This window comes from Gossypium hirsutum, chromosome A12 (assembly GCF_007990345.1).
Source record: "Gossypium hirsutum isolate 1008001.06 chromosome A12, Gossypium_hirsutum_v2.1, whole genome shotgun sequence".
Lineage (NCBI taxonomy): Eukaryota > Viridiplantae > Streptophyta > Magnoliopsida > Malvales > Malvaceae > Gossypium > Gossypium hirsutum.
Genome location: NC_053435.1, coordinates 57,350,679 through 57,370,796, shown reverse-complemented (window position 1 = coordinate 57,370,796; position 20,118 = coordinate 57,350,679). Strand labels below are relative to the sequence as shown.

Here is a 20,118-nt window from a genome sequence, read left to right as displayed (position 1 = left end):
CCATCAATCTTTTTATTTAAGAGTTCTACCTGATTAGAGAGCATGGTGACCGAATCGATGTTATAAACACCGGCTATTTTCGTTGGTTTTGTCATCATGACTTGCCACTGATAGTTATTCAGTGACATCTCTTCTATAAACTCATAGGCATCTTCCAATGTTTTATTGTTGATGGTTCCACCAGTAGCTGCGTCAACCATTTGCCGAGTCGAAGGATTTAGACCATTGTGAAATGTCTGTACTTAGAGCCAAAGTGGTAACCCATGGTGAGGGCACCTTCTCAAAAGGTCCTTGTATCTCTCCCATGCATCGTAGAGTGTTTCTAAATCCATCTGCACAAAAGAAGGGATATCATTATGTAACTTAGCCATTTTAGCCGGCGAAACATATTTTAGTAAAAAAATTTCGATCATTTGTTCCCAAGTAGTGATAGACCCTCGTGGTAACGAGTTTAACCACAGTTTAGCTTTGTTTCTCAGTGAAAAAGGGAATAACCGAAGGCAAATGGCATCATCAGAAATGCCATTAATTTTGAAAGTGTTACAAAATTCCAGAAAATTCACCAAGTGAGTGTTGGGATCCTCATCCTGCAAACCATCAAACTGAACAAACTGCTGTATCATCTGAATTGTGTTAGGTTTCAGTTCAAAATTATTCGCAGCAATAGCAGGTCTAACCATACTTGACTCAGTTCCTGTTAAAGAAGGTTTAGCATAGTCATACATAATGCGTGGAGCAGGATTTTGATTAACTGCAATTGCAGGAGGCAGCTGATTGCCTTGGTTTTCAGCCATCTCTTCGGTTGGGGGTTGAGTATGGTCTTCTTGCTCGCACTCTGTGTATCTTAAGCTTCGCCTTATTTCTCTTTGGTTTCTACGAACTGTGCGATCGATTTCTTCGTCAAAATGTAATGGTCCCGACGGGTTTCTTCTAGTCATAAACTACAAAAACCTGTCAAGAGAAAGAAAAACTAAATTAATTAGTAATAATAATAATTAAATTAAATTGCAAGAAAAATAAATGGCTAAAGTAATAAAAATTAAGTGTTCCTAATATTTTAGTTCCCCAAAAATGGCACCAAAAACTTGATCGCGAGGTTTCGTGATAGGTTTTAAATATTTATAATTACTCGTTCTTGAACTAACTATTATCGCGATGTAGGCAAGTGTACCTAGAACAGTAGTATAGTCTTAGCAAGACCGGATTGTTGAACCCAAAGGAACTAAAAGTACTAGTAATGACTGTTTTTTTTATTATCTAGCCTAAGAATAAAGAGGTTTTGTTTTAATTAACTATTTATCTAAACTAAGAACGCACAGAGAAAAGAATTGGGGAATTGCTTTTGGGGAAAATCGATTGACTTAGGACAATACCTAAGGAAAAATCCACCTAGACTTTACTTGTTATTCTGGCTCCGAATCGGACGATTTATTCATTCAACTTGCTCCGTAGAGATCCCTAAGTTATGTTATTATCCTTATTCAAGACTAATAACGTCTAGTCCCTGGATTGAATAACTGAGACTTTTCTCTAATTAACACTCTAGGGTTGCATTAACTCGATCTATGGATCCCCTTCTTAGGTTTCACCCTAATCCGGCAAAATCTTGTTAACCTATCTCTAGGCGCGCAATCAACTCCGCTTAATTATGACAAAAGTACTCTTAGACAAGGTCTATTCCTCCTCTGAATAAGAGCATGTCTTGAATCAGCATTCTAGAATATCAAAACAAGAATTAAGAACATATAATTAAGAACAAGTTAAATATTTATCACACGATTCAGAATATAATAACAAGATTCATCTTAGGTTTCATTCCCCTTAGGTATTTAGGGGTTTTAGTTCATAACTTAATAAGAAAATATCTTAGAAGAATAACAAATACAAAACATAAAGAAAACCCAAAACTCCTGAAGGGAAATTGAGGAGAGATCTTTAGTCTTGATGATGAATCCGGCTTCCGAGATGGATCAATCGGCTTCCTTGGAGTAATTCCTTACTCCCCCTTCTTCTCCTCCTTTTTCTTCCTCCACTACGGAGTATTTATAGGCTTTGGAATGCCTAGAAGCCCTCAAAAGTGGCCTTTTCCGAATTGGACTTAACTTGGGCTCGGCAGGGACACGCCCGTGTGACACGCCCATGTGCGATTACTTCAGGCCGTGTTCGAGCCTGTTAGAATGGCAAGGGCGTGTGCTTTACCCATGTGAATCGTGCTTCAGTTCTGCTAGATTGACACGGCTGTGTGGTCTACCCGTGTGAGGAGGTCTAGGCCATGTTGATTTCGTACTTTGACCATTTTCTTTATTTTTGGTCCGTTTCTCGTTCCTTTCGCTCTCCTATGCTCTCCTATTTATAGAACATGAAATTAAAGCATTAGGAGCATCGAATTCACCAATTCTAATGAGAAATCATCAATAAAATGCATTAAACATGGGGTCAAAATATGTATAATTTATGGTTTATCACATGCATGCAAATGTGGTTATGCTTGTTGTGGTTGTTTATGATAATGAGTGTGATAGATGGCATGTATGTTAAATGGATGAAATATGATTAATGTGTATGGCAATAAATGTGGTACAAATGTATAACTTGGAAGTAAGATATCAAAGATGATTATCCATGAAATTGGTGTGGAATACCTTGGGTAAACCTACTAACTTGAATATGTTATACGTTGACTATGAAAAAGATAAAATGTCTATGCTTCTTAGGATGGAAGTGTTATGTTGTATGCTATGAAGTGGGTTTAAGTGTGTGAGTTCTTAAGGGTGGCAAATGGCTTGGAAAAAAGCCTAGAAGTTGTCCAGACGGGTAGACACACGGGCATATGTCTAGGCCGTGTGTGACACATGGTCTACCCCATAGGCGTGTGATCCAGCTGTGTGTCCCCTGCACTCTAATTTTTACAAAACAGAATGCCCAGTAGTAAACACACAAGCGGAGACACGGTCTTGTGTCTCAACCGTGTAGAGGACACGGGCTCAGGACGTGGGCATGTGCCCTGGCCGTGTGAAGTCTGCACTCAATTTTTGGAATTTTATTTGCCATACGGCCTAAGCACACGGGAGTGTGACTTGGCCGTGTGGCCTCATCTTGCTGATGATGTCATAGTCAAAGAGTTACATGGGCTGAGGACACGAGCGTGTCCCAAGCCACACGGGCATGTGTGACTACACGTCCTACCCACATAGGCGTGTGACTATCCAAAACAAGAAAATTTTCTATGTCTCGAAAAGGTTTCGAAAGTTCTCGGTTTAGTCCCGATCGCTCCCAATGTATGTTTTGGGCCTCGTAGACCCTTATAAGGGACAATTTATATGTGCTTGAAAAGTTTTAAATTTGGATGAAATTTTATGGCCCGGTTTGTATGAATGTTTATGTTTAAGTCCGGTAATGCCTCGAACCATGTCCCGACATCGGATACGGGTAAGGGGTGTTACACTTAATAGTGCTGATTCTAGGTGTTTTGTAAAAATTTGACTGTGTCAAAGTATCCGACTCTAGGTGTTGGAATTATGATAACTTTTAATGTAAAGATCATACACATAATTATCACTATAAGAATTGTGTTGATTATTACATAATAATTCAATAAGCATTCTTAGGAACGATCAGTCCAATACATTGTTCTGCTAAACATGTAACCATGCACTGACTTGATATCTCATATCAATGCAAACATCTTCACATCAATCAACTACACATTATACTCAATATATTATTGTTGTCCTAGCCCACTTTAATACTCGAGGAAGGACAATATAAGAATAATTATATTATTCAAAAATTAAATTATTAATCAATTTATTTAATACACAAATAAATTTCCAAAATAATAATGGTAACATAATAATTGATAAAATGGTAAATAAGTACGTTATTACAATTATATAGTGATTGGTCTTTAAGCATACTCCAAAAGAGAGTTAAATAGAGAAATCACAACGTCGAGAAAGCCACCTAAGAGTGAAGAAAGAATACGTCACCAACATCCTCAGTTGTTCAATTCAGGTACTTTTCAAAGATTAAATTGCATAAGAAGGGAGAGTTGTATTGTAACACCTCTCGCCCATATCCGACGCCGAGACATGGTTCGAGGTGTTACCTGACATAACTCAATCAACTATACAAAACCGGGCGGTAAAATTTTTGATAAATTTTAAAACTTTTACTTTCATAAGCAATTAGTTCCTTGAATGGGCTTATGAGGCCCAAAACATACATTCGAGACGATTTAGACTTAGCTGAGAATTTAAGAAAAACTTGGTGAAATTCATGCTTTAGGGTTCCACACGCCCGTGTGACTCGGGTCATGCCCATGTCCTCAGCCTGTGTGCGACACTGACTTAGGGCACGACCATGACACACGCCCGTGTGGCCTACCCGTGGGCAATACTGACTTATAGACACGGCTATGGCACACGCCAGTGTGGCCTAGCCGTGGACAATACTGATTTAAAAGTTTGAGTGCAGGGGGACACACGGCCATAACACACACCCATGGGGGTGAGCCGTGTGTCACACACGGTCTAAACACACGCCCGTGTGTCTTGCCCGTGTGGACAAACTAGGCTATTTTCCAAGCCATTTTGTTACCCAATTTGCACAACCTACACAAGATCATTTCAATATGCTAATTCCATCCCAGAAGATATTAATTCATCCATAGAAGGAACATCATATACATTTGCCAAAATGAATAATAGCCATTATCTAGGCTTAATACAAAATGAAGGGCTTTTATCTTAAGCCAATATACATAAACAATTCTCAATAATACAACTACCTAGTCTAGCCCTATACATGCCGTAATCAAAAATATAAATCCAACTATACCGAGTATTACGGCTGATAGTGTGATCGATATCTCTGACTTCAAGGGATCCTCGAGCAAAATGGCAGTACTGAAAGAAAAGGGAAGGAAAGAGAGTAAGCATAAAGCTTAGTAAGTTGCATATAGATATATGTACAACAACAACTTCACCGTTTATTAATTATGCTCATAGCTCAAAGGTAAGTATAAACTGGACTTTTTCATTACCATCAACTCAAATCATATTTTCTAATCAAGCTCATTACTCATGCCTACCAAATAGGTACCTGTAACACTTACAACATTATCATACTTTCCTTATTAAATCTCTTTCTTAACTCTTAAAGTTGAACCTTTTGGAATACTATCGGATATTCTATAAGCCTCAAACATGGGTTAAGTTGCCGCTGCCATGTCCCAGACATGGTCTTACACTAGCTCTCGTGTATACGTGATAATGCATGTCCCAAACATATCTTACACTAGCAGGAAACTTAGCCGGTGCATATCCCAGACACGTCTTACACTGGCTAACATCATTGAGGCCGATGCGTGTCCCAGACATGTCTTACACTGGCACTCACCTCTACACCGATGCCATGTCCCAGACGTGGTCTTACACGGGCTATCATGATACGGCTGATGCATGTCCCAGACACGTCTTACACTAGCCCTGTCTCAATGCCGATGTCATGTCCCAAATATGGTCTTATACTGGCTCTCACATAACCCCATGTCATGGCATGAATATTCGGTTTGTTTCCTGGGTTCTTACTGGATCTTTTAACTTTCTCAATCATAAATACATATACTTAGTTGCAATTCTAGAAATTTATGCTATATCAAATCAATAACAATCGAATACATGCATTAATAATATAGTTGTATTATTTACATACAACTTACCTCAGTTTACAAAAAGTACTTGACTAGTTGGCTTAATCGGATTGCTTGGCTTTACCTCGGTCTAGGCTCAATTTTGGAAAATCTTAATCTATAATAACAAACTGCACTCATTCAGTCATTAAACACAATTAGGCTATCTAAAATTTACATCTTTGGTAAAATGACTATTTTGCCCCTAAACTTTTAACAAAATGACCATTTTACCCCCATACTCAAAATTTGATTTTTATCGAATTTCTTCGTATTTCAAGCCTAGATAAACTCTTTTTACTACTATAGAAACCCAAAATTCTCACTATTTCACACACTTATTACTTAATTTGCAACTTATACGAAATAGTCCCTTTAGGTGTTTACATGCTAACACCCTTCATAAAAGTTATTTATAACACAACTAGGACTCATATTTCTCCATAAAAAATCGACATATACCACAAATGCATCCATGTAAAAATCCTAAACTCTTGACCATTTTGTAAGATATCACCCTCATTTGAAAGCTCATGCTTCAAGGGTCTCAAAAGTGTAAAAATCTTGAAGAAAACTAATTAAAATCACTTACTTATGAGTGCTTTAAGTTGCTGCAGATTTTTTGAGCTTTCAAACCAATATTTGATGATAATTTCGGTGAAGAAAGAAGATGGAGAAGAAGAAAATGATAGCTAGGCTTTTGGGCATTATTTTATCACCAAATCATGACATCATCTACCTAATACTTTGACTATTTGTTTAGAGTCCATCACATGGCCGCCCAACACTATTAAAAAGGGTGTAATTGCCCTTTCAAAGCCTTCAATTTTTATTTTCTAACTATTTAACACATTTGGATACTAAAATGTAACTTTTGCCCTTTTTGCGATTTAGTCCTTTTTCGTAATCGGGCTTGAAAATTTTAAAATTAACTCACCAAATTTTTCATGCATTAATATAATCGTGCTATAACCTCATAAAAAAAATAAAAAAAATTTTCTACCTTCGTATTTGTGGTCCCGAGACCACTGCTCTGACTAGGCCCTAAATTGGGTTATTACATGTATCATCCTCAAACTTTTGATATTGAAAAGGTACTACGCCAAGGCCTGAATAGTAAATGCTGAGATGAATAATGAACTTCAAAATATTTATGATTACATTAAGTGCCTTGAAAAGGTGTAATTAATGGTGGAAATAGTTAAGGAACTTAGGGATTTAAGAAAATTTCAAAAATTTCCTCCAACCATTTGACTATTAATTAGGTAATGAAATCAAGTCCTTTTCTTGTAATTTTTATGGATTTGTGACCAGGGAGCTTGATTTAGCTACCCATGTACCAAATTGATAAAATATTATAGTTTTAGGAAGCTAAAATTGTTGATCAAGTGATGAATTAGGCTTGAAATTGATAGATTTTAAGTTTAGATTATGGAAAGGACTAGATTGTAAAGTTAATCTAACTTAATTGTTAACTTTGTTACCTTAGGGACCAAATTGAATAAATTTGAAACCCATCATGAAATTATGTTAGAAATAGAAAATATAAGGTCCCTAATGAGAATATGTGAAATCAGATTTTAATCCAAAGCTAGGAATCGAAAGTTATATTTATCTCGAGTTTAAGGGCTAAATTCAATAAAATGTAAAATATGAGGGGACTTGAAAATGGGTTTATATTGGATCATGCATATCATGACATAGTATTAAAATGTCTGGTATTGAGTGGTTATATAAAATAATTGTATAGATCAAGACTTGAATCAAAGTGGAGCTAATAGGGGAAAAGCTAAAATTTTGGATTAGTCCCTAAAGTATTCATTCAACTCATATTTTGAACAACTAAGGTCATATGGAATTTACTATCTCAGTTTGTGTTATATTTATACTTTTGTTTAATTTGAAATATATATGTTTGAATATAGTTTAAATACTAGTGACTTTGCCATATATGACTAGTAATGGACTGAATTGAAATATTATGTGATGAATGACTATTACGTAATAATATATGGTACAAATGTGAAAATACGAATGATTAAATGATATGAAAATGAAAAATATGAACATGTATAGGGTTTTATATGTAAATGTGAACAATTGCAGGAATGATATTAAAATATATAAAATTTGTGCCCGTGTGTGTAACACCCCACACCTCACCCGTTCGTCGGATCCGAGTATGGAGCGTCAAAATAGACCTATGCGTACTCATTTCTAATTTAACTACTCTCAACATTCTAAAAATAAACTATCTAATATTGAAATTTAAAATAATCATCCTTATGACTAAGGTCTTAAGCCACAGAAAATTTAATCCTTCTAATGATTTCTATCTCTACTCAGACTATTAGTTTACAAATAATTCCTAAGATTCAACTAAGGCTAACTGATGCTAATTCTGGTTTTTAGGGATGTCGTCTGGTTACACAATAATAAATTTTGAAACAAAATTGCCAACAGTACTCCCTTCCTATGTGCATGACTCTAAACTTCCTACGATCATCGATCATTTCCCATCTAGCTGGGTCTATCCTCAAAGTCCTCAGTCAACCCCAAAAGTCCTACAAACATCAGCACACTGCTTTAAGTTCAAATGAACTTAGTGAGATCATTTAGCATTCATAATAACCCTAGCACACCAGGGGTAACAAATGTAAAATAAAATAAACATAAACATAAAAATAACTCCATTTTCGCTCAAGGAGAACGTTCCTTGTCGGAATGGTAGACTCCACCTGATCCTCTTAATTACTCAACTTATTTTCAAACCTTCCTCTGGTTGGGCTCTCCATTAGTTCATATCCTAAATACTTCTCCTTATCAGTAAGTCTTATTCTTACTTCCTGTATTTCCTTTCATACTCTCTTTGTTCACTCCAGATGTTCATTATCCTTTACATTAGCTTCCTCTCTTTTCCACCCAAGGGTTCTTAAGACATACCTTTTGGTGTAGCTACCCTGATTCTATCTTAGTGTTCGTAGTGGGGAAATTACTTCTAGTAATTTGCCACTCACTTCTACCTTTACTTTAAACCTCACCTATTCCATACACACAAGTCGATCTAACTTACTAGACCAACAAGATAGCATCCATGGGACTATACAACTCACCATCCAATTGCTCGCCCCCTTTCTAAAGCCCATTATCATGGCGACTATTATCATGGTAGCGTATCTGTAGTAGACTTTCCTCAAAGGGAAATAGTCTTGACAGACGTTCTGTCTCCTCTTACCTTCCATCTTTAGGCTAGCTCCTACACTGCCTACCTCTTTCTAGTTCTTAGTAGTTATTCGCCCATTCCTTGCTAGCTTTCACATCTACTACCATTTTTGGCAGATTCCTCATGATTTGCTTAGCATACGTACACTTTTTTCCACCTTCCTGGCCTTTCATGATTAACACACAGGCCTATAAACCTCATCTAAGGTTCGGGTTGTCTTTTCATGTTCGTCACAAGGCGGGTTGTCTTTCATGTTCATCACAAGGCAGACTCTATGGGATATCGTAGCCTAGCTATGGTCTTATACCCTTCTTACCTCTTTCCGCTTATCCCAAAGGACTTACCCGTGTTTACTATCTCGGTGGACTCTTCTATGTTTCGTAGGAAATGTCACTCGTTGTAACAGCCCATTTTCAGTGAAAACAGAATAGTGGTTTTGGGACCACAAATTTGATGTTAAAATATTTATTTTATTATTTTATTTCCTACAGCATGATAGCAGTACCGTATAAAAAATGTCGTTAAGAAATTTTATAGATTACATGTTTAATTTGACAAAAAGGACTAAATCACGTAAAGTGAAAATGTTGAGTTCTAGTAGCTAAAAGTATTAAATAGCAATAAAACCTTAAAGTAAGACTCCTTATACGGTAATTAGACCGCTAATGAAGCTAGTGGAATGTGATGGCTTGGAACTTTCGTAATTAGTGATGTTTTTAAAGGTTATTTAAGTAATTTATAAAATAATGATAAAAACAAATTAACTAAAACAGTCTTCATCTTTTATTCATCATCATCAATCGAAATTAAAAGAGAAAAAGGAAGCCATTATTGAGCTAGTTTCGACCAACCCTATTTTGTCATTAGGTCAATGATTTTTGTCCCGTTTTTAAGGATTTCTATGGTTTCGGGATTGTTGCAGCTTAATCAAGCTAGCCCGGGGACTAATTTTGTAACACCCCTAGCCCGTATCTGTCGCCGGAATAGGTTAAGAGGCATTACTGAACTCGTAACTTAGATCAAAACAACCAAATATCAAATACCATCTCAATTCAATAAAATACCATTCATTCATGTTCATTACGAACTTAAACCAAGCATACAAGGTTTAAACCATGCATCTAGGACTAAATCGATAACATGTGAACTTTTCAGAAGTTATAAAAATTTTCAACTTTTAAAAGGTCACACGTACGTGTGAACGGGCCTTGTGCCTCACACGGCATTAGACACGCCTGTGTGTCTAAGCCGTGGTGAAACAGGGCATACATACTGACTTGTCCACACCGCCACAAGACATGCCCGTGTACTAGGCCGTGTGAAAATTAGGGAGGCTGCTAACCTGGCCACATGGCTGACCACACGCTCATGTTCCAACCCCGTGTGCCACACACGACCAAAAAACACGCCCGTGTGTCTAGGCCGTGTCAAAACTGGATGGTATACTACCTTTAATTCGAAGGGTACCCTAGGGGACACACGGCCGTTTAACGTGACCATATGTCACACACAACTGAGACACACGCCCGTGTCGACAAAAATAGGCCATTTGAATAGCCAATTTGCCACCCCAATTTGGGTCAACCTACAAGCAAAGAAATAAGCATATATGCATAACCAATTTAGCCAAATTCCTAACCAAAACATAACTCACTCGTGACATATCAATTCCAATCAAATACATACTCATAAGCCTTACCTATCTATATCAAAACATAAGACAAAAGCTTGTCAAAACATTTCTTTCTATACACCATTCAATTTCATGCTAAAACTTACCAAAAATTACCAACATTTACCATTTCTTTTGTCCAACTAAAACATATCTATATCATATTGTATCATATATCTTATACCAAAACCATGACATATCCACAACCATACCAAGCCATATCACATGGCTAAATATATACATCACAAAACATAATCCCACAACTTCTAGCCTATACATGCCATATTTTAATATATACATTTTCAAAGTACCAAAATGAGGTCCGATAGTGTGGTGATGATCCTTGACGATCCCCGAGCTCATAGTAGCTTCGATATCTATAAAACAATGCAAACACACACAAAGTAAGCTTTCAAAAGCTTAGTAAGTTCGTACCAAAATCATCAACAGTATCTAAAATAAGAAACAACAACACATAAGTACTTATAAATTATCAACTTATCTATAAATTTCATGCCAACATCATCCATATGTTTACACTAATTCAATAAAATTTATATGCATAATACCATCTACCACATAGGTATTATACTTACCTAGACATTCTCGTATTCATTCATTTTCATTCTCACCTCTTGTTCGGATATTTTAAGACTTTCCAAAGATTACCAATGCTTTAAACATTCTCACACTTAGTGCTTAAAAGATTAGTCAAAGCTATATTAATTTTGCACACTTAGTGCTTTCTCAATTAACCGAAGCTATCTCGATATCACACACTTAGTGCCTCATATAGCCGAAACTAGTTTAAATCGCACACTTAGTGCCAAATACCATTGATTTATCATCGTATTCATCCAAAATAATTTTATATACAATCTATGTATAAACAAAGCATCAAAACATAATTATAACATCATGTTTTACGTACAAACTTACCTCGTACTCGAAATTGTCTACTCGGGTCACCTAATCTATAATCTTCGACTTCCCTCGGTCTAAGTCTGAATTCCTCTTTTATTGATCTATAAGTATTCAAAATTAACCCTTTTATTAACTAAATTATTCAAAACAATCCATAGACACATATTTAGGGCATTTCGAAACGAGCCCTCACATTTTCACATTTCGACACTTTAGTCCCTAATTTACAAAATCACAAAATACACAAAGTTTTCTTGTACACAAGCTTAGCATAATTTTCATAGGTCTCATACAAATCCACACATTTCATTTATTTCACATTTTAGTCCCTCAAAATAACATTTTTACAATTTAGCCCAAATTACTCAATTTCATCAAAAATTCAAAGACAACATATGTTAACCCAAAACATATCTTACATAATTCGTCAACTAACATCACAAATCTCATAGTTTCATCAATTGCATAACTCAAAAGCATCAACAAAATCAAAAATTGAGACATGGGCTTGATAGTATACTAAGCAACGATCACAAAAACGTAGAAATTATCAAAAACCGAACAAAACTCATACCTTAATCAAGCTTCAACCATAGCCGAATGAAAACCTAGCCTTTGGCTTTCTTCTTTTCAAATTTTCGGTCAAAAATAATGATAATAAGGATGATTTTATGATATGTTTTATTTAACATAACTTAATTACTAAATACCAATTTTAACCTTATCTATTTCATTAAAATTCCACTAAATATTATCCATATTTGTCCATTAATTAAACCAATAGCCTATCTGCATCATAAGGACCCCTCATATATAAAGCCAAATCAAATAGGCACTTTTAACATCTAGCACACAACTTTTACATTTTACGCGATTAGGTCCTTTTTATTAAATTAAGCACACAAACATTCAAATTTTTATACGAGACTTTCACACATGCTAATTCACACATCATAAACATAGAAAATAATATTTAAACATTTCATTGACTCAGATTTGTGGTCCAAAAACCACTATTCCGACTAGGGTCTAAACCGAACTATTACAAATTTGTGAAACTGTTAAACTATTAAGGTTTTGCCATGAATGAGTATAGGTTTTTTTTTATGTTTGATGGAAGAAAATGGATAGTTTTTATTAGATAAACAACTTTTGTTAAGTGATTTTTGGTGAAAATGTCAAATGGGGATTAAAGTGAAAAATAGAAAATTTTACATGGTGAAATTGTGAAAAAAATGAAATATAGGGCTTACTAGGGACTAATTGATATTTGGCTATAGTGGGTTATGGTGGAATTGCATGAATTTCCATTTCTATGAGCTAGGGACTAAATTGCAAAGAAAGTAGAAGTATAGGGAAAATGGTAATTTTACCAAAATATGATTTTGGGTTAACTTGAATAAAATACATATTGAATTGAGTTAAATTTATCTGTATAGATCAAGACAAACCTCGTACAGCTTTAGATCGGGCAAAGAAAAAGTCTCAGATTAGTCGTTTTCATATCTACGTTTACTCGTTAAGGTAAGTTCAAATGATTAAATTGTGTTTATATGTTTTATATTGAATTATGCATGAATTGTGAATTGTTATATTTATACATAGTTGCATATCCAACGACGTATGACAATTAGCGAGCCCTGTTTGTACCTTAGGAATTCGTAGGATACAAATGACATGTCATTAGGGTTTACATGATTCTGGTGTTGGTCCTGAACATCGTACCGATGGATTAGGTTCAGCATGTGTTGTGGATTCTCCACAACTTGTGTGAGCAGCATCGTATAGCTATGTTCCAACCCACAGCTCGTGTGAGCAGGCCTATTTTCACAGTTCGTGTGAGCATTTTGCTTTACAACTCATGTGAGCATACATGCACAGGATTTGACGGATTACAGTTATATGAGCTAACACTCTATTTGTGAGCTATCCCGGGTATCCAACAGTATTCTAAATGGTTTAACGGGCATTATTCTAACACAAAATGGTAAGAGTTTTACAAACTATTATAGGGATAAATGTGAATTACATTGAAATGATGATACAAGGTGTATTGAGAAATGAAATGGATGATACATGTATATGAAACTTAATCAAATGTTGTGCTCATCTATGTTTATTTGTTTATATATGGATTTACATGGCTAACATGTTTTGATGTATATGCTTAGGCATTTGGCCAAATTATGTTGGGATATGCTATGTTTACTTACCTATTATGTGATTAAATGGTAAGTTATGTTCTATGTTATACGAACTTACTAAGCTTAAATGCTTACTCTATGTTATTTTCCGTGTCTTATAGTGAATTGTAAGCTTGTCTGGGTTGGAAGCTTGTCGAAGCTATATCATACTATCCATCAACTCTTTTGGTACTTTCAGTAGTTTTGATTTTGGTTATAATGGCATTTAAAGGTATATTGCTTAATGTGAGCTTATTTGTCTTGGCTGTTGATATGGACATTTGACTTGGCTTGTGTTTTGGCATTTTGTTGGTAAAATGACATATTTTGGTATATATATAAGTAGCCTTGAAATGATTGATGTTTGGTTTAATATGTTTGAATGATAGAAGATGAAATGATAGTAATGAATATGTATATTATATTGTCATGTGCCTTGTTTGGAAATATGGTGAATTGGTACTTTCTTGTGAATGACATATATGAATGTTGATGCTAGTAGTTGAATTGCATGTTTAGTACCATTTGGTATGTTTTGGTAAGTAAATTCAATGGTATTTATTGATACAAATATCCATAGAAGTTGATTGTTTATCTTGGCAAATTGAGTACATGGTTGTACATGTTTTGATGTAGTTATTTGAGGTGCCTTTGCGCATATTGGTTGTATGATACTATACCAAATGTATATAGCTAGAATATGCATGATTTTGGTGCCTTGTTATGGCTTGTATATATATGCAATTTTGGTTGTAGGTACATGCCATGATGGGTGAGAAAAATGGCTTGTAAAATGAACTATTTTCATCCACATGGGTAGAGACACATGAATGTGTGCCCCCTGTAGCTTTCAGAAGGTTGCAAGCCAGGCTGTTGCACAGCCTAGCACACGGCCTGGCATACGGGCATATGAGGTTATTTCGAAGGGTACACGACCTAGCACATGGGCGTGTGGCTTGGCCGTGTAACCCAGGTCTGTGAGTTACACCAGCCCAGACACGGGTTGGGACACGGCCGTGTGTCCCTACTTCGAATGACCATACAGCCGTATGACCTCTACAGTCTCGACTTGTTTCTAATGTGTTTTTAGGGCCTCGAAGGCTCTACAATATGCATGATTTGGATTTGTTTTAATATTATTATTGATATGATTCGAAATATTTGAAATTTATGTTCATTGATTTCAAAACTTCAATAATGCTCTGTAACCCTGTTCCGGTGACAAATATAAGCTAGAGGTGTTTCACCCGTAGGCCTAAGTTCTTCCAATCTGGTGAAAGTGCTTTAAACACTAAGTCTACTAAACAAAAAGATGCTTACCCACTCACATTTGATGAATTGATGTAGAGTGTTGATTCCAAGCCCTAGGAAATAACTATAAATGCTAAGGTGGACTTTATGTACTCCAACTCAGTGTGGGAACTTGTAGACTTATCGGAAGGAATAAAACCCATAAGGTATAAAGTGGATCTATAAGAGAAAAAGAAATGCGGATGGAAAAGTGGAAACCTATAAGGCCAGACTTGTAGCAAAAGGTAATAATCAGAAACAATACATTTATTACGATGAAACAATCTATCTAGTTGTCATGCTCAAGTCAATTCGCATATTACTATCCATTGCAGCAGTCCTCTGTTACGAGATCTGGCAAATAGATGTCAAGACTGTTTGTCAATGGCTATCTTGAAGAGAGCATCTACATGATGCAACCACTGAATATATAGCTAAAGGAAATGAACACAAAGTTTACAAACTACTTAGGTCCATATATGTACTTAAGAAGGCATCCCGCTCATAAAGTCAAAGATTTGATGAAGCGATCAAGACTTTTAGATGAACCTTGTGCTTATAAACATTTAGGGGATGGAAAGGTGGTCATTCACGTTCTATATGTCAATGATATTCTACTCATTGGGAATGATATTAGGAGATTGTCATTGGTTAAACTATGGTTAATCCAACAGTTTAGCATGAAAGACTTGGGAGAAGCTGATTTTGTTCTAGGTATTCAAATCCTGAGGGATCGAAAGAACAAAATGATAGCAATATCTTAGGCTTCATACACAAACAAGATATTGGAGCATTATGCAATGACCGATTTGAAGAAGGGATGAACCTTCCATATCGAGATTCATCTCTCTTTAGATGATTATCCTAAGACAGTGAAAGAAAGAGGGAACATGGAACAGGTTTCTTATGCTTCAGTAGTAGGAATTCTCATGCACGACCAGATATATGTTTTGAGTGGGGCAAGTAAGTCGATATCAGACGAATCTAGGACCAAGACACTACAAGCAGTTAAACATATACTGAAGTATTTACAAAGAATGAGAGATTATATGCTTGTGTATTCTGGAAGCGACCTTACTCCTATCGGATAGACTAGTTATGACTTCCAAATGTGTCGAGATTTGAGGAAATTGACATTAGGCTATACTTTTGTCCTAAATGGTGGGTCCACAGTGTCAATAAGTGTCAAGCAAGGTTGCACTGCTAACTTCCTTGTGGAGGCCAAAATATGAGAAATGGAAAAGCTATGGCATTATAACAGTGTGAATATAACTAAACCTAAAAGAAACCACATAAGGACAAAACACATTAAGAGAAACAAGAGTGTTTGACAGAATAATGGATGTAGTAAAAAATGGCATCTGAGGACAAACCTTGGGGATTTGTTTAGCCAAGACTTTTATAGCTAAAGAGCTCTTTGGGGAACATATGAAGGGCATATGAATGTGAAACATGACTCATCTGGTGCCCTAAGTGTAATATTTTCGTCTAAGTACACTTGTGATTTTTTAAAATAGATTGGTTAGTAAAATTATTCATAAATTACATTAATATACTTTAAATTATTGTCCTCAAATGATTCTTGCACATAAAGTAATATAGAAGCAAATGTTACTCATTGGTTGTCTATTGTTTAAACTGATACTTAGTGGTATTACGTGGTCGGATCCCAGTACGAAAAGATAGCTTGTATTAGTAGATGAACCTAAACATGTCCTTAGTCTAATTACAAAAAAGCAAACTGATTGAAAGACTAATATGTCTTCTATCAAGCCCAATTAAGGAGATGCTTTGTCTTGGGCATCAGAGCAGATGACTCCCAAAAGATAGAGATATAGATGTGACTGACTGAACTGATAGTACATCGAAAAGGACCCAAGTAGAACAGATCTTGAATCCGTTTATGGATTTATTCACTTGTGATGTTCATATTGTGGCTTACCTAAATTCTGAGTAGATAGCGGACTATGTATGCGTGACTTGTACACTTTAGTGTAAGTAAAAGCTCAAGTTCAAATAGACAAGGAATCGAAACCTAGTGCATGATAAACCGTAATTTATACATATTTTTATCCCATGCTTAACACAATTATGGATGATTTCTCGTTAGAATTGGTGAATTCAATGCTCCTAATTCTTTGATTTCATGTTTTATACTTAGATGAGCATAAAAGAGTAAAAAGAGCAAGAAACGAGCTGAAAACGGAGAAAATGGACCCACATGGGAAATCAACACGGCCTGTACTTCCTCACATGGGCGTGTCACACTGCCGTGTCTCTTTAGCAGGATCGAAGCACGACTTACACGGGTAGACTACACGCCCGTGCCTATTCAACAGCCTTGACCACGGACTGGAGTAATCGCACATGGGTGTGTCCCTGCCGAGCCCAAGTATAACCCTATTCAGAAAAGGACAATTTTGAGGGCTCTTAGGCATTCTAAATCCTATTTAAACACCTGATGAGGCACTTAGGAAGGGGGACGCAGAGTAGGAGGCAAGGAATTACTCAAGAGAAGCCAATTGGTCCATCTTAGAAGCCGAATTCATCATCAAGACTGAAGATCTCCCTTTGATTTCCATTCAAGGGTTTTGGGTTTTCTCTATGTTTTGTATTCATTATTCTTCTGAGATATTTTCTTCTATAATTATGAACTAAATTCCCTAAATACCTAATGGGAATGAAACCTAAGACGACTCTTGTTATTATTATTTGAATTGTATGATAAATATTTGACTTGTTCTTAATTATGTGTTCTTAATTATTGTTTTAATACTCCAGGATATTGATTCGAGTTAATACTCTTATTCAAAGGAGGAATAGACCCTGTCTAAGAGTAAATTTTTCATAATTAAGCAGAGTTGATTGCACGCCTAGAGATAGGGTGATAAGATTTTTCCAGATTAGGGTGAAACCTAATAAGGGAATCCATAGATCGAGTTAATGCAACACTAGATGTTAATTAGAAAGAGATTTCAATTAATCAACCTAGGGTTAGACGTTATTAGTCTCGAGAGATATAATAATATAACTTATGGATTTCTACGGATCAAGTCAAATGAATAAATCGTCTGATTCAGAGTCAAATAACAAGTGAAGTCTAGGTGGATTTCTCCTTGGGTATTGTCTTAATCAATCGAATTTTCCCAGAAGCTTTTCCCCAATTTCTCTCGGAGCACTCTTAGTTTAGTTAATTAATTTAGATAAACAAATCCCTTAATTTTTAGGCTAGATAATAAAAAGAAAGTAATTACTAGTACTCTTGGTTCCTTTGGGTTCGAAAATCCGGTCTTACTAAAGCTATACTACTGTTCAATAGGTACACTTGCCTTCATCGTGATAATAGTTAGTTTCAAGAACGCTTAATTATAAATTTTTTAAACCTGTCGCGAATATCACGTATCAAGTTTTTGGCACCGTTGCCGGGGAACTAGGATATTAGGAACACTCGATTTTTATTACTTTAGCCATTTTACTTTTATTGCAATTTAAATTTTTATTTTTTTTCTAATTCTTCATTTATTTTCTTCTGACAGGTTTTTCTAGTTTATGACCAGAAGAAACCCGCTAGGACCATTACTGTTTGATAGTGAGATCGATCGCACAGTTTGCAGAAACCAAAGAGAAAGAAGACGAAGCTTACGATACACAGAAGAAGAGCAAGAGGACGATACTTCAACCACAACCGAGGAAATGACTGAAAACCAAGAAAATTCGCTACCTCCTGCAATTACTGCTAATCAAAATCCTGTTCCACGTACTATGTATGATTATGCTAAACCTTCTTTAACAAGAACTGAATCGAGCATAGTTAGGCCTACTGTTGCTGCCAATAATTTTGAACTGAAACCTAACACCATTCAAATGATCCAACAATTTGTTCAGTTTGATGGTTTGCAGGACGAGGATCCCAACGCTCACTTGGCAAATTTCTTAGAATTTTGCAACACTTTTAAAATCAATAGCGTTTATAATTCGCCATTCGCCTTCGATTGTTTCCCTTTTTGTTGAGGAATAAGGCTAAACAATGGTTAAACTCATTTCCACGAGGGTCAATCACTACATGGGAACAAATGACCGAAAAGTTTTTATTAAAATATTTTCCGCTGGCTAAAACAGCCAAATTACGTAATGATATCTCCTCTTTTGTGCAGATGGATTTAGAAACACTCTATGATGCATAGGAGAGATACAAGGACCATTTGAGAAGGTGCCCTCACCATGGGTTACCACTCTAGCTACAGGTTCAAACATTTCACAATGGCCTGAATCCTTCGACTCGACAGATGATCGACGCAACCTCTGGTGGGACTATCAATAATAAGACACCTGAGGATGCTTATGAATTTATAAAAGAGATGTCACTGAATAATTCTCAATGGTAAGTCATGAAGATAAAGCCAACAAAAGCAGCCAGCGTTTATAACATCGATTCGGTCACCATGCTCTCTAATCAGGTAGAACTTTTGAATAGAAAAATTGACGGTTTTCTTGGTTCTTCATAGGTTCACCCAGTAATGCTGTGACAGCCCAAAATTGACCCTAGTCGGGAAGTGGTTTCGGGACCGCTAAACTGAGTCACCGAAATGTTTGAATGTGATATTTATTGTCTAGAATATGTAATTATGAATGTGTGAAAATTGCAAGCTTCGATTTAGTCGATTGTATATGAATTTAGTCAATAGGACTTATGTGCGACATTTTTGAAATGTGATAGGTCGAAGCATAAGGACCTATTAGTGCATGAAATAAAAAGGGGGGACTTGCATGTCAAATTTCCCCCCTAATTAGTAGTGGCCGGCCATGACAAGCATGGTAGACCAAGTGCGATGGGCAAGACATGTCATAGACATGTTGTGTTGGTGCATCATGGGTGGAAAAAAATAAAATAAGGAGAATGGGCATAAAATAATGAAAAGGAATATGATGGAAACAAAAAAAAAGTGTGTGGTTGTCTTCCCCCCCCCCATTTTGCCGAAACTAGAAAGAAAAAAAAAAGTGCTCATCCTTTGGTTCATCTTTGGCCAAAAATTTTAAGGAGGAAGGAAGAAGAAAGGTTGAAGAGGTTCGGCCATGCATGTAACTAGGCTAAGGTATGTTTGATGATGTTCCATGAGATGCATGCATGTTTTAA

General features: G+C 36.0%; 2 non-coding genes across 2 annotated transcripts; one reads left to right on the top strand and one right to left on the bottom strand.

Annotated features, from left to right (window-relative positions):
• The first annotated feature begins 258 nt into the window (after window positions 1-258).
• LOC121211892 (small nucleolar RNA R71) lies at window positions 259-364 on the top strand. The gene has a single exon (XR_005907109.1). It is a non-coding gene; the product is annotated as a small nucleolar RNA R71 (small nucleolar RNA).
• Window positions 365-19,105: 18,741 nt separating this feature from the next.
• LOC121211838 (small nucleolar RNA R71) lies at window positions 19,106-19,212 on the bottom strand. Its single transcript, XR_005907056.1, has one exon. It is a non-coding gene; the product is annotated as a small nucleolar RNA R71 (small nucleolar RNA).
• Between the last annotated feature and the right edge of the window lie 906 nt (window positions 19,213-20,118).